General features: G+C 35.9%; 1 protein-coding gene and 1 long non-coding RNA gene across 4 annotated transcripts in view; one reads left to right on the top strand and one right to left on the bottom strand.

Annotated features, from left to right (window-relative positions):
- Positions 1-23,179, top strand: part of KCNJ3 (potassium inwardly rectifying channel subfamily J member 3) — a 154,658-nt gene that overhangs the window by 11,960 nt on the left and 119,519 nt on the right. The gene's annotated exons all lie outside the window — the stretch shown is intronic.
- On the bottom strand, positions 7-5,184 carry LOC123598943. Its single transcript, XR_006712889.1, has 2 exons — positions 3,883-5,184; positions 7-87 (listed from the first exon to the last, which is right to left on the bottom strand). It is a non-coding gene; the product is annotated as an uncharacterized LOC123598943 (long non-coding RNA).

A 23,179-nucleotide genomic window follows, 5' to 3' on the forward strand; every position in this document is an offset into this window, starting at 1 on the left:
TATGCCTTCGTAATATTAAGTTGATACCACTTTGAAAGTGAAGATTACTGTTATGATGATTGCATATGTAACGATAAGTCAGGAATACTGCAAAAAAAAAAAAAAAAAAAAGAAACTGATTTGACTCCTAGAAATGATTATGATATTCTAGTTTAATTGCAAACTTGGATTTCCTATAATCGTAATTTTTCTTTAAAGATTTAAGGTTAAGATAAATTCGGGGTAATTAGTGAGCTGCCGAAATGCAGCATGCATATTCTTGCCTTGGGGATGGTGATTCGGGTGTCATTGGTAGAGCTTTGATATGCTACTATGTGCAACCTCAGTGGAAAATTCCCTGTGTGTGTCTGTGCTAAAACAGCATTTTAATTTCAAAGTGGGTCAGTAGATTTCCTCAGCTGAACCTTGACCAAAAAAATTTTTAAAAGAGGTTTTTCTTCTTTTTCTGCTTTGGTATAGCTATGTCCTGTATGTCATTCCTTAAGATGCACTTTAATATTGGTATGTCCCAAATAGTCACAGTTTGCTGCATTGTGAGGAGAGACAGGTTGCAAAGGAAATAAACAAGAAATCGGAGCACATTATTTGGGGTCTGAGTATTGCCCAGTGATTTGGAACCTACTACTTGCCTGAAACCAATATAATATCTAGATGAGCACGCATGCATGTGCGCGCGCACACACACACACACACACACTCACACTCATACACGTAATAAGTGCAGGTATACATGTATGTGTGTGTATCTTGAATTTTGCTCTTTCTACAAGTAATGAAAAAGCAAGAAATATTTTAGCTTTGAGTTTTTTCTACCAATGTCATTCTCCACCTTAAGATACTAATTATTATATATAAACTATAGGAATTTTGAAAGTAACATTGGCAGTAATATAGACATGTTCAAGCTTTATACTAAGATTGGAAGTGTTACATAAAGAAAAAATTTCCCATCCTGGCATAAAGTTTTGTCCAAGGAGCAAGGGAAGGCAGGCTCTTATAATCTTTGAACATTTGTCACAGACTACTGTTTAAATTTTGGGCAAGATTCTTAATCTCTATAAGCTTCTTTTCTTTCTCTAGTAAGAATGATGTAATAACCACCCCAAAGCTGCATGTTGTATTACTATTATTTTATTATTATTAGTGTTTCAGTTTAAAAATTAAAATTTTTAAGGACAGTGAGTAAAGATTTAACTTATCAATGTATATCTGGAATTTGATTTCTATGGACTATTTTGTGGTTTAAATCCTCCAATTATGTTTTTAACTTAAAATTGAAATGATGTTGTGGTATATTTTATTGAATAAATATTTATATTTAGTTTTTACTTCAATAAATCTTTATATTTCAATTTCAATTTTTATAAGGTTTCATCTATTGAAATAATATATTGTTAGAACTTAAAACAGCAGATGTTGTGATTTTTATTGATTTATGTCTTATAGCATATGGTTCTATCTTTGACACATCTGTTTACTAGTTACTTATTGTTATTCTAATCACTAACATGAGTGAAGTTTCTGTTTCACTTGACAGTCTTTGAAATTTTTCATTAGGCCAGTCAATTGATAGATTGATCGATCGATCCATCCATCCATCCATTTTTTCCTGTTTATCCCTAGTTGGTTTGTGTTCCTGAAGAATGAGAAAATTTTTCTAAAGAATCATGGTACAATTAAAAAAATAGGAAATTTAACAATGTTAGAATGCTGTCATTTAGCTCAGGGTCTATGTTCAAATTTCATCTGTTCTAGTAATTTCCTGCATAGCTATCTGGGCACCTCCCTTCAACATCAGTTTAAGGATTTTGCCCTTCATTTGTTTACTTGTCTTCTTAGTCTCAAGATGGAATACTTCTTCAACTGTACTATTGTGTTCTTGTCCTTGATGTACCGGAAGAGTATCGTCCAGGTGTCTGTAGAACATCCCTCCATTTGGGTCCGTTAGAGGTTTCTTTGTTCATTAATCTTTTCAGTTTTGGCTTCTACATGGGCATGTTAAGAGAATAATAACGTTTTGAAAATATTGTTTTGAAAATATACCTGTGTATTAACTGATTTTTCTTCATCAGATTTCAGAAGAATTTGTTAATAAATAATGTCCTACATAAGGTCTTTAGGAGTTTTGTACATTAAATTATTCATTAAGAGTTCAGATTTTAACATTTCCTCCCCTGATTTTTGTTTGTTTATTCGTTTTGTTTTGCTTTTTTTTTTTTTTTTTTTTTTTTTTGTAACACTGAACTGGCAGAGAATACTTTCCATAGAGTGTGTGAAAACTTGACTAGAGACTGAATTTCTTATTTTGAGATTGCCTTTTATGGAGAAGAGATTAAGATCTGCTTCCTCTTATCCTCTTAATTAAGTATGTTTCTAGATCTTATATAGCAAGACAAACAGTAAAAACATTACTCATAATTTTAGAGTTATTTTGTGGAAAATTTGTCTGACATTTTGTTTATGTATATGCCCTAATTAATTAAATCCCACACTGTTCAAATTCTGTAAAATCTGCCTATATTTCCAGACCTCCCTGAGGTTAGTAAAAATAAGATAAACATTTTTATGTCGTTTTGATCATTTGTGTCTTCACTGAGATGTATTTAGATTCATCTTCAAGGGTGTTTCTTCCTTTGTCCTTCCATTCACGGTCAAATTTACTTTCTCATATATTTTATTGCTTAGAATAAGATAGATACGATATTTTGGGATGTTCTGAGAGAGAAGCAATATAATTTTTATCTCTCATGTTTTTTGGTACACAGTCTGATGAGTAAACCATATACTCAGTGTTACTTTCCATCATATTTAGCATTAAAATATAAGTGCCTATCATTCATTCATTCATCAAACAAATAATTGAATGTATATTGTGTGCTTGCTAGTATTTGAAATGCTGGTCATATGGTGGTGGCTAAGACAGGCAGAATCTCTTTCCTCACGGGGGTCATATTAAATGGGGGAGGTGGATGGCAAAACAAGAAAAATAAGCAAGATGTTATGAGGTAAAATGTGTCAGGAATAAAACAGGTGATGGAATACAAAACCAGGTGATGGGATAAAGGGTGCATCTTGGGGCACTTAAGGTTGACAGAAGAGTTCTCTCTGAGGTGACACTTAAACAGAGGCCTGACTGTCAAGAAGGCCCTCCTAGGCCTGTCTGGGGGAACAGCATAGCAGTCAAGGGTCCTAAGTTGGGAATCAGCTTGAATTATTCCTAAAGGGAGGCAGAGGTGGTTGGAGCAGAGTGAACAATGTGGGAGTAGAGTGAGAGGTCAGAGAGGTGGAGGGGCCACCTCTGCCCTACAAACAACTGTATTGTACCAATGGGAAGTGTTGGGATTTGATTAAAAAGGAAGGCGTATGCTTATCTGGTAGAGGAATAATTTAGGAACCTCAAACTTTGTGTAATAAACAAAATACATTTTTTTCTAGTAGGTTCTCTTGTAGTTTATTTAAAAATGAGTGACCCTGGGGCACCTAAGTGGCTTAGTCAGTTGAGCGTCTGGATCTAGATTTTGCCTCAGGTCGTGATCTCATGGTTCGTGAGTTCGAGCCCCACATAGGGCTCTGCACTGACACTGTGTAGAGCCTGTTTGGGATCCTCTGTCTCTGTCTCTCTCTCTGCCCCTGCTCTGATCACACTCTCTCTCTCAAGATAAGTAAATAAGATTTAAAAAATGAAAAACAAAAATGAGTGACCCTAATGTCTTAGAAATGCATAAAACTTTAGACAGTTACCACTTTTTTTGTATTAGTGGTAATGTCCAGCCCACCTTCCCCAGCATGCGCCCGCGCGCGCACGTGCGCGCGCGCACACACACACACACACACACACGGACACACGCACACACATGCACACACAGTCACAAAGTTGCTCACTTTGTAGCAGTCCTCTGATAAGAGTCTTCTGGTCTCGTTTAGGTTTTGCTTCTTCCCATTCCTGTAGTCTCCGCAGGAGTGATGGTGGTGGTGGTGAGAAATGAGAATCTTTCTAATTTCCTTGAAAGTTTTAGCTTTTGGCTCAGAACTCACAATAATTACTTTCCCCACTTCCTTGGAAGTGCCCCTCAGTGATAAGACTCAGGCATTTTTGCCATCCTTGCTACAAATGAGTTAGATTTTCACTCCCAACGAGGAGCATGAGATTTGCCTCTTCATTAATAACCTTTGCTTCTTTGCTAGTCCAGCAAATTCCTAAAACCTGTGTTACCTCTCCCTCTTGCTCCCTCTGCTGCTTTTCCCAGGAGAGAGAGCGCTGCTAGAGGCAAACAGCATTGCAGATTTGGCTCATTAGAACTGGATGCTTTCAAACTTCAATCTGCTCTCTGCTGCTATTTGGCAGTCTTTTTAATTGTCTTTTCTGTACTCCCAGGCTCTCTCCCTGTGGGAGCTATTTTAGACCTTTTCTCTCTTACCATGCCCCCAGTCCCAGCTGTCGTATCCTTTCCTTGGCATATCATCTCCACCTATTCTATCAAAAAGAATGTGATGCTTCAATTTTTATACATTTTTTTTACTCTCCTTATCCTTTTCTCACAATTATCTTCTCTTTCCGGGTGTCTGTGGGGAAAAGTGTCCTTATTCTTGTCTAAAACCATCTCCTTTACAGCTAGTTCTGCACCCTACCACCCCGTGACTCAAGTTCCTATACTTAACATACCTAATATCTAATATCCCTTTGACTGTATTTGCTCTCAGACATTTCGAGATCTTTGAAAAAAATACAAAACTCATTATTTGTCCCTTTATACTCCTGGTTTGTCCCCGGATTCAATGACATCACATTCTCCCTCTCTTTATTTTTCTGCTTCTTCTAATTTATACTTTCCAGTTGTTCCTTATATCCTGCATCACTGCTTCCTCCTTTTTCCTATGAATGTAAATCTCTGCCATTACTTTCTTTCTTTGGGAATCTAGATATTCACCTTTTCTTTCCTTTTCTTTTCTTTTCTTTTCTTTTTTCTTTTCTTTCTTTTTTTTTTTTAACTTGAATTCACAAAATAATCACAAGTCCACTATTCCTTTTATCCTTAGCTATGAAACCTCACCAACTATGGTCCTATAGTTATCCTTAACTTCCAGGGCATTTTCCTTACTTGGATGCCACTGTTTTGTTTTATTTGTTTTGTTTTTTTTAAATATTTGTTTATGTATTTGTTTATTTTGAGAGAGAGAGCTACAGAGAGAGCACGTGAGCATGAGCAGTTTGGGGGCGGGCGGGGGGGAGGTGTAGAGAAAGAGGGAGAGAAAAATCCCCAAATCCCAAGCAGGCTCTGAGCCCAATGCAGGGCTTGAACTCATGAACCATGAAATCGTGACCTGAAATGAATTCAAGAGTTGGAGGCTTAACAGACTGAGCCACCCAGGTGCCCCTGGATGCCACTGTTTTAATTCAGAGTCAGCTTGTCCGAATACCAAGTCCTCATCTTATGTTAAAATTAAACATCCTCATTGGGAAAGTTTCTCACTATTAGTGTTTGCAGTTTTATCTCAGACTCTCTACCTCTTTCCCTTTTTATATGTAATTGTTCACTCCACAAGTTCCTATTGAACAACTGTTAGAGGCTAAACACTATTTTGATCCTAGAGGCCACATTAGTTAACAACAACAAAAGTTCCTGCCCTTGAGGGAACATATATATTCTTATGTAGGAAACAGAAAACAAAATGAAGTGCTTCATCTAAGATGTTGAAAGTGATCCATGCTATGGAAAAAATAAGGCAAAAGGGATTGGGAGCATAGGGAAGTCAGGGTGGTATAATGAGAAGATGACATTTGAGCCTACTGTGTCTTAAGTAGAGCTAGTACCTGGCAGAAGGGCATTCCAGGGAGAGGTATCAGAAAAGGCTCCAAAGGAGTAGGGTGCTTGGCTGCTCCTCTTTCCTACTGATGTCTCTCAATTCAGTTCTTCTTTAAGCCCATATAATAATGCTTCTAAATTACAGCAGTTGTCTCAGGAGTGGACTTAAGATCTCTCTCTACATGAAGATTAGCCACTATTGCCCCGTATATTTGCTTACAACACTACTTTCATGATATACCTGTGCTCAGAAATCTCCAATGACTACCATATTAAAATGCATGTATTTCTTCATGGAAAATGAGGCTGCTCTTCGTACTGTAATGTCCATATACTGATGCTCACTTTTGACACCTGTGTCTGTAGTAATACCATTTTCACTACCACATTTATTCAGTCTTCCCTGTATGTGTGTTTTGTTAGTCTATATTTTTCTTTAATATTTCGCTTCAAAGAACTGTTTTTACTATGAAAGGGCTATTAAATACATGCTCATTACAGAACAATTAAAAACCATAAATATGCAAAATAAAATCTTTACTCCTAATTTCAACCACTATACTGTTCTTGTTACCATATTGGTCATTAACCTTTCACATGTCTGCATTCAGACATATTGTTATTATGCTACATGTGATGTTTTATAACTTACGTTAATGTATTAACACCTTTCAAATCAAATTATAATTCTACACCATTAGTTTTCATGGCTTTATTGGGGGCATCTGGGTGGCTCAGTCGGTTAGGCATCCAACTTCGGCTCAGGTCATGATCTCACAGCTCGTGATTCAAGCCCCGCGTCGGGCTCTGTGCTGACAGCTCAGAGCCTGGAGCCTGCTTCTCATTCTGTGTCTCCCTCTCTCTCTGCCCCTCCCCTGTTTGTGCTCTGTCTCTGTCTCTCAAAGATGAATAAATGTAAAAAAAAATAATTAATGGCTTTATTGTATACCAATCTTTGCTATCTTCTAGTCTGGGACATTTAGGCATCTCCTTTTAATAACATAAATATTTTATAGTCCATAGTTTTAATTAATTTACCACCAATGTTACATAAATTCCTAGAGATGGAATTCTTGGGTAAAGAGGCATATAAATCTGTTGGTTTTTAATGTGTGTCAAGATTGCTATCCAGAAGATTGTTAACAACTTACAGTTGTGTATGAAGATGCCCATTTCCTCATACCCTTACCAAAAATGTATATTATAATTTTTCTGCCAATTTGACATTATTTTGTTCTGATTACTAGTGAGTTAGAAATTATTGTTACCTATGCCCTACTAGTTTTATTTCATGAATTCTCAGTTAATATTGCTCATTTGCCTGCATTTCCTTTTATGCCCAAGTTACTTGCAAAATTAGCACATTATTATGAGAAACCATGTCCTGAATAGTCTGTACACTATTGCAAATATATTTGCTTTATGTATATATACACGTATAATTATTCACATTCATCACTCATGTACTTTATTACATCTCCAGATAAACTGTAAATTTCTAAGATTGATTGAGGACTTTGTTTTATGGCTGTTTATTTTGTACTTTGTAGATCCCAGTAAACATTTCTGATCTGTTTGTTATTTTTAACTGATTTTAATAGAGTTTCTCTCTTTTTGTAAGCTTGCTTTCTGAGTTACAGATTGTTTCTCATAGGAAATCAGTCAATACATGCCTGTTGATTATCCATGTTAAGTGTAAGACAGTATAGAAATGATTACAGAAGAAGCCCACATCCTCAGGGAGAAAGAAATTGAGTGACATTGAGTATTAACAGTATATGCTCAAAAAAGATATGTGTCAGGCTATAGTAGGAGCCTAGAATAGTGATCCCCGATGGATTTGTTCTTCAGGAGGTCTGAGAAGACACCCCCACTCCCACCCCACCAGACAACATAGCATGAGCTGAGACAGGAAGGGAAGCAAATGGTCATCAGAAGGGTAAAGAGAGCTCAGCACCCTGGCCAGAGGGATAGCAACTAAGGCTTCATTTTGTCAGAGGAATCAAATAATTTGGTGTGGTCGGAGTATAGAGTATGTGTAGTGAAACTGGCTGGAGATGAACCTATCACTGAGTCATAGTTTGGACCTAATTCTGCAGGCAATAAATCCCTTGAAAGATATGAAGCAGTAGAATGCCATGGTCATATTTACATGATTGAAAGGTCCCTCTGGTTGCAGGGGGAGGATGGATTGAATGGGGCTGAGACCGGAGACAGACCAGTTATTAGGCTGTTACAGTAGTCCAGACCAGAGGTAATTAGGTCCTGCTTGAAATTGTTTGGCTCAGGCAACTATGTGACTGTTGACAATAATGAAAAAGGCCTCTGGTTTCAAAGCTGTTAGTTGGGATTAAACAGGAATGGGGAAAAGGTCCCTAGGATCCTTCCCACTGAAGTTTTGCAGGCTACTTAGAAACTGAAGAACCCAAAGAAACAAAAAGATAAATGGAGGAAGGTAAATAAAACCACTAACTCTTCTCCTTAGTAGTGAAAACAGCTCGACATTTTCTAATGAATAAATCACAGAGCAGACGTTCAACTTTAAATAATTGAGATGTGCCTATAATGTTCCCCTATGAATGATCTACGCCCTTTAGCTTTATTAATTGTAATTAATCATTACTCCTCAGTGATCTGTCAGAAAACAGTGATCAGCAACTCCCCTAGCTGGAATTGTAAATGAGCTAGTGCTCTTCTGACCGTTGGAAATTTTATTTATCCATTCTCATTTCAGGCTCTAAATCATTAACATTGAGCCCCTCATACCTATTTTAGCCAGGACCTCAATCAAGGGGTGACTCATTTAACTCTTTGGTTTTCCTGTTCCTGCCCAGATTACTGTTACCTTTGAAAGTAATTGTTGGTGTTTCAGAAGGCTTTCTACCTTATCAGCTAAAAGTCCATAACACATGGATGTCTATATATTGGAAATCTCAATGTATACTCCTCCTAGTAACTTCTATGATTATATATTTGTTAAGTATTTATTGCTTCTTAATTGTGATTTTTGTTTTATTCTTTTTCAGAGACCCTCTTGAATAATCCGTTGAGTGAAAAATAAAGCTCAAATTTTAGGGTGCCATGGTACCTTTTTTTTTTTTAATCCAAGGCCTTAATTTTCATGAGCAATTCTTAAATAAAATCCTACTTTAGCATTTTCTTTTGATAGGCCATTGTAGGCATTTTTTATGTCCCTTACGAATTTAAAGCCTAAATATTGAAGTATGAAATATGGTGACCAACCTATTGGTTGACCTATGACTGAAAGCTTTCTGAGGCATGGGGCTTTCAGTGCTAAAACTGAGTCGAGCAAAATGGAATATTTGGCCATAATAGTGGACTAGATCTTTTCAAACTCACGATTGGAGTTATTCCACCATTTTCCTTACTCCACCTTTTTCAGCATTGGAGTCCCCCAAATACTTATAAAGACTATTTTCATATATGTCATTTTCTGTTATTTCCATTGCTATATTTTATAGGATATTTAATTAATATCCTAGCATGTTAGGATGGACTTTTTTCTGTTGCTGTGTAGGAGGTTGGTCTGGGTAAATTACTGGAAAAGAGGTGGTTTGGGGAGGGTGACACTATATTTGTCACAATCTTGCATATGGCTGATATGAATAAAATAAGTCAGCAAACTTTATAATCTAGCTAATTGTCAAATATAGGCATAGGAGAATTGTTATTGGTTTAAGCAGTTTTGGATAAGATGTGGCATAGTCCAATGAGAGGGAACTTCACAGTTTAGACATTAACTCATTCTCAGAAATTTTCAGTGTGAGTTTTGGGACCAACTGTGTTGAAACCCCATGGTATACTTAATAAAATACAGACTTCTGAGCTTTTACCTAGATTTACAGTGTTACAATGTCTGATGTTTGTGGCTCAGGAAATTTACATTTTTAATAAGCATCTAAGGTGATTCTTATTAAGAGCATTATATTTGAGACGGCCTCAATCCAGCAACTAGGAAAGCCACTTATATTTATTGAATTAACTACTCAGCTGCAATATCTTGACCTAATGTACCACATTGGCATATTATAAAAATGAAAGAGTCCGTGGCTCTTTATACTTCTAAAGTCTTCAGAGATGAATGCCTTGTGTCAGTGCAGACTGTGCTGATCAATGTAGCCAAATGCAAATTAATATGGGTAGAAAAACAGTGAAAATCAGGAGTATGAATTAAAATGCTTTGCTATTCATCATCATAACCGAGAACAAGATGTGATAGCTATTGTGGAACATTGTGTGAAGATGTACTATAAATGCCAAGCAAGGATGTTAGTGCCACTCACTGATGGAGAGAATTCTGATCATTGAAACTGCAACACATGCATTAGACCAGAACACTGTGGTTATCTAGGTTTTCATAGGACAGAATGTCATTATGCTTCCTATAAAGTTCAAAAGAACAATGTCACAATTTTATACTAACACTGGCTATTAGTCTTTAATTTTTTCTTAATGTTTATTTTTGAGGGAGAGAGAGAGAGCGAGCGAGCATAAGCAGGCGAGGGCTAGAGAGAGGGAGACATAGAATCTGCAGCAGGTTCCAGGCTCTGAGCCGTCAGCACAGAGCCCGACGCAGGGCTTGAACTCACAAGCCTTGAGATCATGACCTGAGCTGAAGTCTGACACCCAACCCACTGAGCCACCCAGGCGCCCCTATACTGGCTATTAGTCTTTAAAGCTAAACTATTTGAAGAGTTTTCTGGGATAAATTCTTTGGAGATTGTAGAGATTAAGTATAAATATAAATATGCTTTTGAATAAAAAAATGATAATGAGTAAGAGTTGAGATCCAGATAGACTAAGTTTATTTTGACAAATAAGGACAGTAGGCCCAGTTTGACATTATTTCATTTTGATTAGTTATTACTTTGTTATTTGCATGCCCTGGGCCCTGTCTGAAAAAGAGCTAAGATCATTGGCCCATTCTGCTCAGGAGAGCTTAGAACTGAAATTCAAGTGCAAAGTCATTGCTGCTATTATTATTGTTATTGAAAATAAATGTTGAATGAGGTAAAAAAAATATGAAGTTATTATATAAGCTGTGGTATTTTAATATCTATTAATGATGATAATAGAGTGCCATTACAAAATTGAGAAGGTCCTGTCATGGGGCAAAGGAGGAAGGAGGAAAATTTTTTTTGTTGTCCAAGGGTGACTTACCCTTGGAATATAACCTAAATGTGTTGATTATGTATGGGGTGTATTTGTTGAACCTCCTGTGCCAAAAATATATTCATAAGCCTGAGAATAGCTCATGATCCATTCCTGCTGCCTAGTTCAGAGAAGAGTGATGTCTAGACCATTTCAGAGAGATAATTACATCTTAAAGGCTTTTGGAGAAAGAGCATCTTAGTATCCCTTAAATTACTGTCAAGCAATTTTTTTCTATGTCTCTAAATTAATTTTTAATGTAACTTAAGCACTTTATTTTATTTTGGTTAATTTTATTTTTATTTTAGATTTCTTGTCATTTAAGGTAGAAAATGCCCTGCCATTAGTTTTCAGAGCCATCTTTAGTCACAGGCAGTACCAACTCTGTGCTGTATGTACCTCAACATTTAGATCCAGGTAAAATCTGTTTCCTCAGGAGGACAGATTTCTTCCAAATACACATATTATAAGGAGATAAGTTTGGAGAGAGAAGAGTGCATGGTGCTTTGATGACTCCAGAAAGTTTGGACCTTATGAACTGAATGTATGTCTGTTTGTGTATGAGCTCTCAACATTTTTTTTTTTTTTAGTACTTTTTCTGTGCTAAGGGTTTACTTTCTGACTCATGCTCCTGATTCAGCAGTTTCCCAGAAATGGCTCCAATCCTTCCATATTTGGCAGCACTACTTAGAAAATGTAGAGAGAAAATGATGTAGCCTCTTTGTATATGTGTATTTATTCAGATTAGCATTATCGGTTCCAAAAATGTCTTAACATGTGTTAATCTGTTTCTTCCTGGTTTTGCTTTGCTCTACATTTCTCCCAGTGGCCTTTTTTCAAATATGCTTCATTACTCTCCATTTTAATTTTTATACACGAAATGCACAGCTTCTCAAACTTCTATGGCTTATTCTTTTCATTTACTTAAGATTGTAATATGTTATAGCCTGTAGATTGTAGAATGGTAGTGCCCCACAGTAGTCCTTTATAATAAGGTCTAGGTATCTTAAGTTTTTAAGGCTAACTGGCTAAAATTGGGGAAAGACTCTGGTGCAGAACTTTTTATGTTCATTCTGTGCAGTATACTCATGGTCTTTTGTTTTTAATTCAGTTATTGAATACTTAAATTCAATCTAGTCCAACTGAATTCTGCTTATCTTTAAATGTACTAAAGAAAGGCACCTAACTTTTATAGAGTGCCCTCCTATGTTCCAAGTTCTACTAGACCTAGTACAGATACCAGTTAAAATATTGTTTCTTATTTGAATTGGTCATTTAATGATATCTGCCCGATATTATGTCTTCTCTAGCTTGGAAACACTTGGTAAAATCTAATATGCTACTTTTAGCTTTGAAGAAGCATATTTCTTCCTTTACACTAGAAGTCATGATATCATCGGAACCAGAAAAAGTTGAGAGGCAGAAGAAAAGAGACACATTTATGATTTTTGAAACAACTGTCATATAATTGAATAGTAGAATTGGAATGATAGAACTATAAAAGATAAAATGCCTCTTAGTGATAATCTAGTTAAAACATTCCATTTTAGGGAAATGGAAAGCATGATTCAGTGAGGTAAAACAACTTGCTTATCTTTTCGGAAGCAGTTGGTGGAACAGTCTGGAATATGCTTTTGTGCTTTGACTCTTATTCTGGCATTCTCATTACCAACAATGATTCAGTTATTTAAATGCATTTCTTCTCTAATTTAACATAATTTATAATGATGGAGACTATGTTTTTTTAAGACATATCAAGGATTTTCTATTACTAGGGTCTAAGTTTTAGAGCAGATCTGCTCCTTGCCTCGCTGAGCAGAGGGGAAAGGCAATCAAGAGATTTATGCTTTATAAATAGGTCTGGTCTTGAACAACATTGCTAAGCCGTGTTTTAGGCAAATACAATAAGAGAAAGAGAAAACTTGGTATGTTTCAGGTCCTGAATGATATCTGCATGGTTAAAGACACAGAGTATGCATGGAGTAATGGGAAAAAGGAGTTTCTGGAAATGGTAGTAGAAAAGTAAAGACTAGAAAATGTAGCACTTAATTGTTATGAGTAACGGAGTCACACATGGCCTTTCAGCAGGAAAGCGTGACACGATCACAATTATGTTTCAGGAAAAATAACCACTCTGGCTGACCACGGAGAAAGTAGTAAATGGGGCAAAATCAGAGGTTGGTAGATCATTTAGTGTGCTATAGCAGTAATTCAGATGAGAGGTGGTAATCTGTTGCTAATGGAAGTTTATAGAAGCATCCACTTTTGGCTAGATTATTGAGGAGGATTTGTTGAAAACATGAAGTATGTAAAATTTCATGTTGCTCTTGATGAAGCTTGATACTTGAAGATGAAGGAGAAGGTTTATGATAAAAGAGTACAAGCTTGGGGTGTGAATGTGCAGGGACTATATAGTAGAAGACCTTCTAAATTCATATTTGAACTAAAGAGTGTAATGTATGAAATCTGGGTAAAAGGTAAGGCCAGGGAGGTATTGAGAGAAGACTGTGAATGTGGCCAGAGTGCCAGAACTTATGTTTATCAAACAGAAAAGAAGGGAGCCCAGATTTTTTTTTTTAATTTTTTTTTTCTTCAACGTTTATTTTTATTTTTTTGGGACAGAGAGAGACAGAGCATGAACGGGGGAGGGTCAGAGAGAAAGGGAGACACAGAATCGGAAACAGGCTCCAGGCTCTGAGCCATCAGCCCAGAGCCCGACGCGGGTCTCGAACTCAGAGACCGCGAGATCGTGACCTGGCTGAAGTCGGACGCTTAACCGACTGCGCCACCCAGGCGCCCCGGTAGCCCAGATTTTTGAGCAGATGATCAAACACTACAATGAGAATTATACTTAAATTCTCCAGATTATAATGTATAAAATAAATAATACTGTAATATAAAATAGTCATTCTCATTTCATTTAGCTTTTGAAAAAAATACTTTACATCAATGTGATAGTGCATTTCATATATCAGATGAGATCCGCTGAATTATTTTTTAACCAAAATTTGCTGCACAGATTTATTATTTTTTTTTGAAAAAAGTTTAGATACTTAAAATGAGTTTGTCTTTAACATGATCTCTTGATCCTCCACAGAGCAATATGAAAATAGTGTTAAATTAAAAGTGGAATTAAAAAAAGTTTTAGAAGAAATCTTTGACGATATTTGAATTCATTCAATTTGCATTTGTATTCTATAATTTAAAAATTAAATTCTAGACGGTTTTGAATCATGCCCCATTTGTCTCTCAGAGTTCTTTAAGAAACCATGTTATGACTTTGTGAAGAAAAAAAAATCTCAGAAATTTGATCTATGTTAAAGTTAGATGAACACTTTGAAGATAAAATGACAAATTTTATAGTTATGGAGATTAGTGTATTAGTAGTAATATTCAATTAAAAGATACTATCAGTATCTGAAGTTACAAAATGTCAGTGTATACACGTGTACATATATGTCTTCTGACAAGCACACTTACAGTTAATCAAGTGTTGCTATTATTACTGTTGTTATTTTTACTTGTACTCTTATAAGAGTGACAATTCAGTAAGTATTGAATATAGACAAATTCAGCACTATTTTTGAATAAAATGCATTTCAAATTGATTTAGGGGAAAAAGGTATAGATAAGTCCATTTCTCCAAGGGCTAACGGGTTTTCTTTTGATGTGTTACCAAGGTCAGTCTAAGTGGTTACAGGTTTCCTGTTCATGCAGTGGCTTTACTCTGCAAGCAAACGTGAGAATAGAGCATAACCTGTTGAAAAATGCAGTCTCTGACACATTTCATTTCCTGGAATTATGCTAACAATTATGTACCATAGGAATGGGTTGATTGTTTTTGTACCTTTACTTTGCCATGACTCCCCGCCCCCCCCATATAATATAGTTTCAAATTGGAAAATGAGGATCTTAACTGGTTGGGAGAATAAAATCTGATGTAATGGGTGAAAGTAAATTCTATATTATTGTTACATTACCCATGTAATATTTTACTTTACATTATTTATAAATTTAAGTAAAATGTTATTTTTTTGAAACCTACAGGCATGGCAGGACTATGACATGAAGAAGTATTATCTGACTCCAAAGAGTTTTTAATGACTCATCTGGGCTGTTAACATTTCCCATAGGATATTCTTTTGCTGCTTAATGGTCCATGTTTCAGAAATAATTTTCTTACACTTAAAAATCTCCTTTGAGAAATGTAATTGCATTGATAATAATATCTCCATAGCCTTTTTTTTTTTTGAAAATAAAATCCTTCAAATTGTTACTAGTTTGATCATATTCCTTCCCTGTCATTCACTAGTCATACAATAAATGTGTTTTTGTTTCTTTTGTCTCCAAAATTAATTGTTGGAGACTCATCTTCTGCTACTTTTTACATTTTATATCTTGTATCCTCCAAATACCTGGATATTTTCGGCAGATATTTTTTTCCTTTAAAAGTTTCCTTTTGAGGGGGGGGCACCTGGGTGGCTCAGTCGGTTGAGCATCTGACTTCGGCTCAGGTCATGATCTCGCAGTCTGTGGGTTCGAGCCCCGCGTTGGGCTCTGTGCTGACAGCTCAGAGCCTGGATCTTGCTCTGGATTCTGTGTCTCCCTCTCTTTCGGCCCCTCCCCTACTCGTGCTCTGTCTCTCTCTCTGCAAAAATAAGCATTAAAACAAAATTAAAAGTTTTTTTTTTGCTGTTGTTCTGAAAATGGTAATAATACATATCCTCTCTACTTACCTCTCAAAGTTATCCTAAGAATTCAAAAATCTGATGTATAGACCATGCCATGAAGAATTCAAGCCCCGTATAGGAAAACATCTTCAAACTCCTTGTGTCTGCTATTTTTCACTCAACCTGCCCCACCCCTCCTCATGTCACCTCTTTAAAAACATGAATTTTCATGGTTTTGCTTACAATATTTTCCTTTAGAAAGATTCAGTTAATTTTCTTGTGTCAAACTACTTCAATAGCTTTTGACAATACTCTTAACTTTCCATTTTTATTAACTATTTGCTATAATCTATAAAGTTGCCGGTAACCTGAAAATTAATTTATGGAAAGAGCATAAACCACATTTACTCAAAAGCTGTATATCTTTCAGTGTTTAGAGAATATTGTAGGTCCTTTTATGTGGTTTCTAACATTGAAAGTTTGATTCTGTTGAAAACTTCTAGAATGCAGGGGTTATACATGGTATTAACTCTTTAAAATAACATTTAGAATAGTCTTATACCTGCATGGCTGGCTACTGTGGTAGAAAGAACTTTGAGTTAGAAGCCAGTTCTACCCCTAACTGGCCATTATGTTTGCCAACTCCAATAATATTCTTGAGTAAGTTCTTTTTTTTTTTTAAGTTAATTATTTATATTGGAAAAGAGGGCGAGAGAGAATCCCAAGCAGGCTCCATGCTGTCTGTGCAGAGCCTGATGTGGGGCTCAATCCCCGGAACTGTGAGATTGTGACCTGGGCCAAGATCAAGAGTCAGACTCTTAACTGACTGAGCCACCCAAGTGCCCTTTGAGTAAATTCTTGTATTTACAGCATATAAATTATATTCCTTGTCTGGTTTTTGCTAAAGCAAAGGGAAATTAATATTTTATGAAATCGTAAAGTTCTAGAATATGTAAAATATAATGATTTTGATTAATGAAAATGATTTTAATATTATTTTAAAGTCATTTTCAACTTACTAGTACTGTATTTCATTTATTTCATTATTTTTCAGGTATGTTTCTTTGACTCTTCTCGTTGTATCAAAATTTCAATAGTGTATTGTGTCCTTGCATATATGTTTAGTAAAAATACAATCTCGGTTATTCATTGTGACCTCATTTTTAATGGCAGTGTAGTTATAGTTATAACTTTAATTATAGTTTAATGACAGTGTAGTTTTAATGACAGTGCAGTTATATAGTTAAAGTGTAGTTATAGACAGTATAGTTATGTAGTTAAAGTGTAGTTATATTCTTAAACCACAGATATTTTTGACATTGTTTATTCTTTATAGAAATAGCCTTATGGTTTACTTTTGTCTACCATGTTATATCCTCATCTTTATGTATTTTAAAATACTCTGATGCCGGGGTGCCTGGGTGGCTCGGTTGAGTGACCGACTTCGGCTCAGGTCATGATCTCGCGGTGTGTGAGTTCGAGCCCTGCGTCGGGCTCTGTGCTGACTGCTCAGAGTCTGGAGCCTGCTTCCGATTCTGTGTCTCCCTCTCTCTCTGCCCTCCCCCACTCATGCTCTGTCTCTGTCTGTCTCAGAAATAAATAAACATAAAAAAATAAATGAAAATACTCTGATGTTGGAGTAGCCATATAATTCCCTGGACCACTTTTTATTGATGTAATTTAGAAGAATATTAAGAAAATCATATATTTTAAAAACATTTGTGATGTTAAGTAAACCTCTTCTCTATTAATTTCCTATGGGTTTAACCTCATTTTTTGGGAATTTGTGTTGTGGTCTGCTGAAACCAGTGGAACAAAATTGTCATGCTTAGTAAAAAGATTCAGTATTTTCAGAGTTGATTTCCTTGTAGAGGAAGATATTGCATGATACTTCAACCTGCTGATTTTTTTTAAGGTTATTTATTTATTTTGAAAGAGAGAGAGAGAGAGAGCACTCACACATGGGGGGAGGGGCAGAGAAAGAGAGAGGGAGAGAGAGAATCCCAAGCAGGCTCCGCATTGATAGACACAGGGCTCCATCTCATGAACCATGAGATCATGACCTGAGCCAAAATTAAGAACTGGGTGCTTAATGGACTGAGCCACCCAGGTGCTCCAAAAACCTGCTGATTTAAAAATATGTCACATCGTTAGAGGAGACTGGACAGTTGAATTTGAGACAATAAGTGTACACAGTGGTTACAGGTATAGACTTCAGTCAGGGTCAGATCGTTTGGTTTTAGAGTCTATACACCATTGTTTATGTGATTCTGGGCAAGTTGATTCATCTCCCTTTCCTTGGTATCTTCATATATAAAAATGGAGGCAGAAATTAATTCTGTGTCTTTTCTGGGATGGGGATTAAACTAACTATATAAAAATAAGATACTGTAGTGAGTGTGCTTAGTATATTACCTAGCATTTAAGGGCCACTCAATAAAATTATTAAGTGTTATTGATAACATCAAAATCATTAGTAGTAGTTCTTAGTTGAACACATTTTTGAAGAATAATAATGTATTATTATATTATATATACCAATTTCCTTAGACTAATTCTGTAAAACTATTGACCAAGAGTGGGCCCTAATATAAAATTACAATGCAATTTTATTTATAAGTACCAGAAATGAAGCTTTTCCCAGTTCCAGCAGGATTTTACCGGACAAGAGCAGGTTTAGCATGACTAGAATGAATGAAAATTATATTTATTTATGCCAGGATTGATTGCATCCAAAATTTATAGTTTTTATAATTATCTTCGCCAGCCAGACATAGAGGAATTTTACCTGTCCTTTAATTAAATGCTATGAAATGTCATAGAGTGCTAATGAGTGGAAGGGGCTTTCTCTTAACTAAGTCATGGTCATTTAATTAAATTCTTTAGGACGGGTCCATGAGCCTGAATATAGTACCCAACGTTCAGATCTCTCTTAGGTCTTATTTTATTATTAGCTGTGTACTTAACTCGTAATTGAGTTAGGCCTTTTTTTTTTATTCTGTTATACTATGTTTTTGAAAATATTTTTCAGTACTTAATCCTTTTGTAAACCATTACCTATACAACGTTATATTGGTTTATAATGACTGACAAAAAGGTTAATTATTGTGACTTCTTATCATCAATAAGAATCAAGGACTGGGAACTAACACACTATATATCCAGAGCAACATGTGCTACATAAATCCGTTTTTAAAAACACAGTGAATAAGAATTAATGTTTTATTATAAAGGAAATCCTAATGAAATTATTTTATTTCATTTTAATTTAATTTTTAATGTTTATGTATTTTTGAGAGAGACAGAGAGTGAGTGGGGTAGGGGCAGAGAGAGAGGGAGACACAGAATCCGAAGCAGGCTCCAGGCTCCGAGCTGTCAGCAGAGAGCCTGACGTTGGGCTCAAACTCACGAACCCTGAGAACATCACCTGAGCTGAAGTCAGATGCTTAACCGACTGAGCCACCCAGGCACCCCCTAATGAAATCATTTTAAATCAGAATAACTTTAAATCAGAAAGCTTGATTTATGTTTGCAGTATGTCTTCTCCTAAACAGTATTGTATGAATTAGGCATGCGTTTGGTTGCAAATAGAAAATCCAGCCAGCAGTAACTTCAGCAGCTAAAACTTCATTTTTCTCCTGTAACAATATGTTCACAGCAGGCAGTCAGGAGGGTTCAGCTGCTCCAGGATGTCATCTAAGACACCCCTGGGGTCATCAGACTCATCTTTAACATTTGTGTTTGCATTTAAGGTTTCCATTTCTGCCATCTTTAACATTTGTATTTCCTACCAGTGGCCATGAAGGCTGGTGCACAAAACTTTAGGTGTCATTTCAGAGGTACAAGTGGAATGAGTAGGGGAACAGGAAAAGCCAACAGAGCTTTTTCCTAAGGAGGCTTTGATGTTGTATTCAGGAAAGGACATTTCCTAGGAGAACTTCTCTCCACTGCGTTGGTCTGAACATCCTCAGACTCCTGTGCCCCAACCAGAAGAGTTTTGGAAATTGATTATTTTAGCTGTACGTAATTTCTTGAATTAAGTAAAGGTGGTTGTTTTGGTTTGGTTTGTTTCTTTTTTCTTTTTTTTTTTTTTCTTTTTAGTAAGAATGATGGGATAGGGGAATGGATAATCTCAGAAAAAAAGGAAATCCTTGCTTAACCATGTTTTAAAAGTTATGTCAATAAGACAATGTAATAAAAAGTATTGTGGAGCTCCTGGGTGACTCAGTGGGTTGGGCGTCCGACCTCGGCCCGGGTCGTGATCTCATGGTTCCTGAGTTCAAGCCCTGCGTCAGGCTCTGTAATGACAGCTCAGAGCCTGCTTCAGATTCTGTGTCTCCCTCTCTCTCTCTGCCCCTGCCCCGCTCACACTCTGTCTCTCTCTCTCTCTCTCTCTCTCTCAAAAATAAGAATAAACATTAAAAAAGAAAGTATTGCTTTTAAATGATATTTCTCCTACTTAACTTAAAATGCAAATAACCAAATGCAAGAGTTTCATATTTTTCCTGTAAAATCTAACATAAAGTAAGAAAAATTAGTGTATGAGGAGTTTTAAAAATTTTCAGTCTAGTGATTTGGTGTTAACCTACAATTTTTTTTTAATATGGAATAAGGCTAAGGTCTAAGGAAAGAAAAGTAACATAACCTTTTATTTCCACTGTCTCATTTACTTTAAATTTAATTTTAAGTTATTTTTGTAATTTAATTAATTTTAATTTTAATTTTTTCCATCCTCATTTAATTTTAAGCTTATATAAAATTTTCTAGAAATATCTAATTTTATGTCATCCTTAATTGTGCATTTATACAAGACTTTTTTCCCCTAAACATATTCTAGTTTGAATCTCATCACACATTAAAAATGTACTTCTAGTAGATGGTTCTTTATCTACAATGTATTGTTACATCACATCTTTCAAGAAGCTGCAATTACTCCCTACGTGAGGTGTGTTGCAGTGGGTCTTCTAAAACTTTTAAATCGTATTTAAAAAGTACAGCGTATTTTTTTCTGTAAGGGGAAATGTGTAATTCATTTAAACTCTGTGGTATGATTCAAATATTAGAAGGACGTGGAATAAAGAAGTGCCCTGTAGAGCAAAGTATGATTAAATGCTCCTGAGAGTTCAAGGTCAGGACAGCCTATTCAGATGAAGTGTGACTTCACTAGGATTTTAAAAGATGAATAGAATTTTACCCAGCACCAACAGCAAAGGCTTGAAGGAGTGAGACAGTGTGGTATCATTTGGGTAGCAATGTGGCCTTCTGTAAGGGACACAGAATAGGAGATCGAGTTGCCAGATACTGAAGATACTCAGATAGCTCCTTTGGCGTTAGCAGAATTCTGCACCATTTTAAAAATTCAAATGTAGGGGGCCTGGGTGGCTCAGACAGTTGAATGTCTGACATAGGCTCCGGTCACGATCTCAAGGCTTCTGGGTTTGAACCCGGCATCGGGCTCACTGCTGTTGCACAAAGCCAGCTTCAGATCCTCTGTCCCTGCACCCCCCTTTGTGCCCCTCCGCCCCCCCAATAAATAAAATATTAAAAAAACTTTAAACATATATGGTAAAAATTTTTATCGTAAAATTACTAGCTTCTATTGCCTATCTCCTTTGTATTTTTTGCCAAAGTATCTATGCTAATTTAGCTGTTTTGTGAGTAAAAGAATTAACCTAGTTAATTAAAGGAAATTCTTTAAAATACTCATGTTATATACATATTTGACTTGTTCTGAATAAGCCAGATAACTTCTTTGGATATGTTTTTAATATATGTAACTAGTGCTTTTTGTTTATAAACTTAATGATCATATTTATGCATTACTGTCTTGTATAGTTGTTAAATTAAATTACCTTTTCAAATAGGAGGTAGGGTTCTTGCTCTGGGTAAAAAAATATTTTTTTGTCTGTCAGTACTTTTTCAAACAAAACAGTTCAATTCATTTTGCTTTTGCTGTTGTTTTTTGTTTTTTAGTGCAGGGGATTCCTGGGTCAGCCCATGCATTCTCAGACTTTTTTTTTTTTTTTTTTTTTCCCTACTAAATGAGTAGTCAAGATGAAAATGCTAATTCATTTTAGGGTGTCTTTACCAAAAGTTAGCATCATGCTCTATCAACATGTAGTGCGAGTACAGTTACAGTGTATTGGTTGTAATGTGCCAGGAAAGAGGCTACACACATTGAAACATGCCTTTTGTGGGGTGCCTGCCTCAGTTGGTTAAGCGTCCAACTTTTGCTCAGGTCATGACCTCAAGGTTCATGGATTGGCCCCGCGTAGGGCTCTGTGCGCACAGCTCAGAGCCTGGAGCCTGCTTCAGATTCTGGGTCTCCCACTCTCTCTGCCCCACCCCTGCTTGCACTCTGTCTCTCAAAAATGAATAAAAGTGAAAAAAAATTAAAAAAAAAAAGTATGCGTTTTGCTTACTCAACAACCTTCATGTGAGTTAGGCATTATTTTTCTTATATTTGTAGTTGAGGAAACAGTCTGAGAGTACTTGCCTTTTATATGTTAAAGTCTTAAACCTTGTGAGATAAGCCAAGATACCTACTTAATAGATTGAAAAGTGCTAGCAGTACAATTTATTCATTTTTCTTGCCATTATGAAACTGTAGAGGCACAGCTTATTAAAAAATGAATTTTGCACCTTGTCTGATTCTGCATATCTTTGTATTTTAAATTTCTAAATGTCCTAGATATCCCCGGACAATTTGTTGCTATGAAATTTGTCATTGTTTCCTAATTAGCATAGCATTTATGTTTTTTCCCCTCTCTTTTTCAATCCTCAACTTCCTTTTCTTCATGACAGTCCATACTTTTCTGACCCACTGGCGTTTAGCTAAATGAAAGACAATTCCAGACTTCAATGGGATCTTTAGAAACATAAAAACATCTTACAGGGTCATATTTTGGAACAGGATTCAAAAGATTTATGGCTTTAATCATTTTTTTTTTTCCTTTGTGTCACCACTTGGTTTGAAGTTTTTCCTGGAGAAAACGCCAGGCTGGCATCCCAAGTAGCTCATTAGCTGTTCATCTTTGCATTGTTTCACTAACTGCCCATCAAAATTCACTGTGTGGCTCCAGGCCTGCTAAAAACAATCGGGCAAGATATCATTCAGAAGCATTATGTGATCTCTGTTATTTACAGATGGCTTTAAAACACTACAGATTAATCAAGGATGGAAAGTACAAAACACATTTAGCTTTTATCAGTGATTTATTTTAAAAGTGGAAACTAAATCAGGTGCTTAGTATGTTTCCAAGAAAACAAGAGCCAAGACTGCCCAGCACAACACTGGAAAAGGCAAACAAAACTTTAGTATTGATTTTTGGTGTAACCTATTATTGGTATGTATGCATTTTGGTTTTCAGAAATCTACATTCCTTTATAGAGACGTAGAGATTAAACCAGCCAGTGTACCTTGAAACCCATTTTGAGTATTGAAATAGATTCTATTTTTAGCAATTCCATTTTACCTTTCTTTTTAGTTGTAGAATTAGTTGGATTTTTTTTTGTTTGTTTGTTTATTGTAAC

The sequence above is a fragment of the Leopardus geoffroyi genome, chromosome C1 (genome assembly GCF_018350155.1).
Source record: "Leopardus geoffroyi isolate Oge1 chromosome C1, O.geoffroyi_Oge1_pat1.0, whole genome shotgun sequence".
NCBI lineage: Eukaryota > Metazoa > Chordata > Mammalia > Carnivora > Felidae > Leopardus > Leopardus geoffroyi.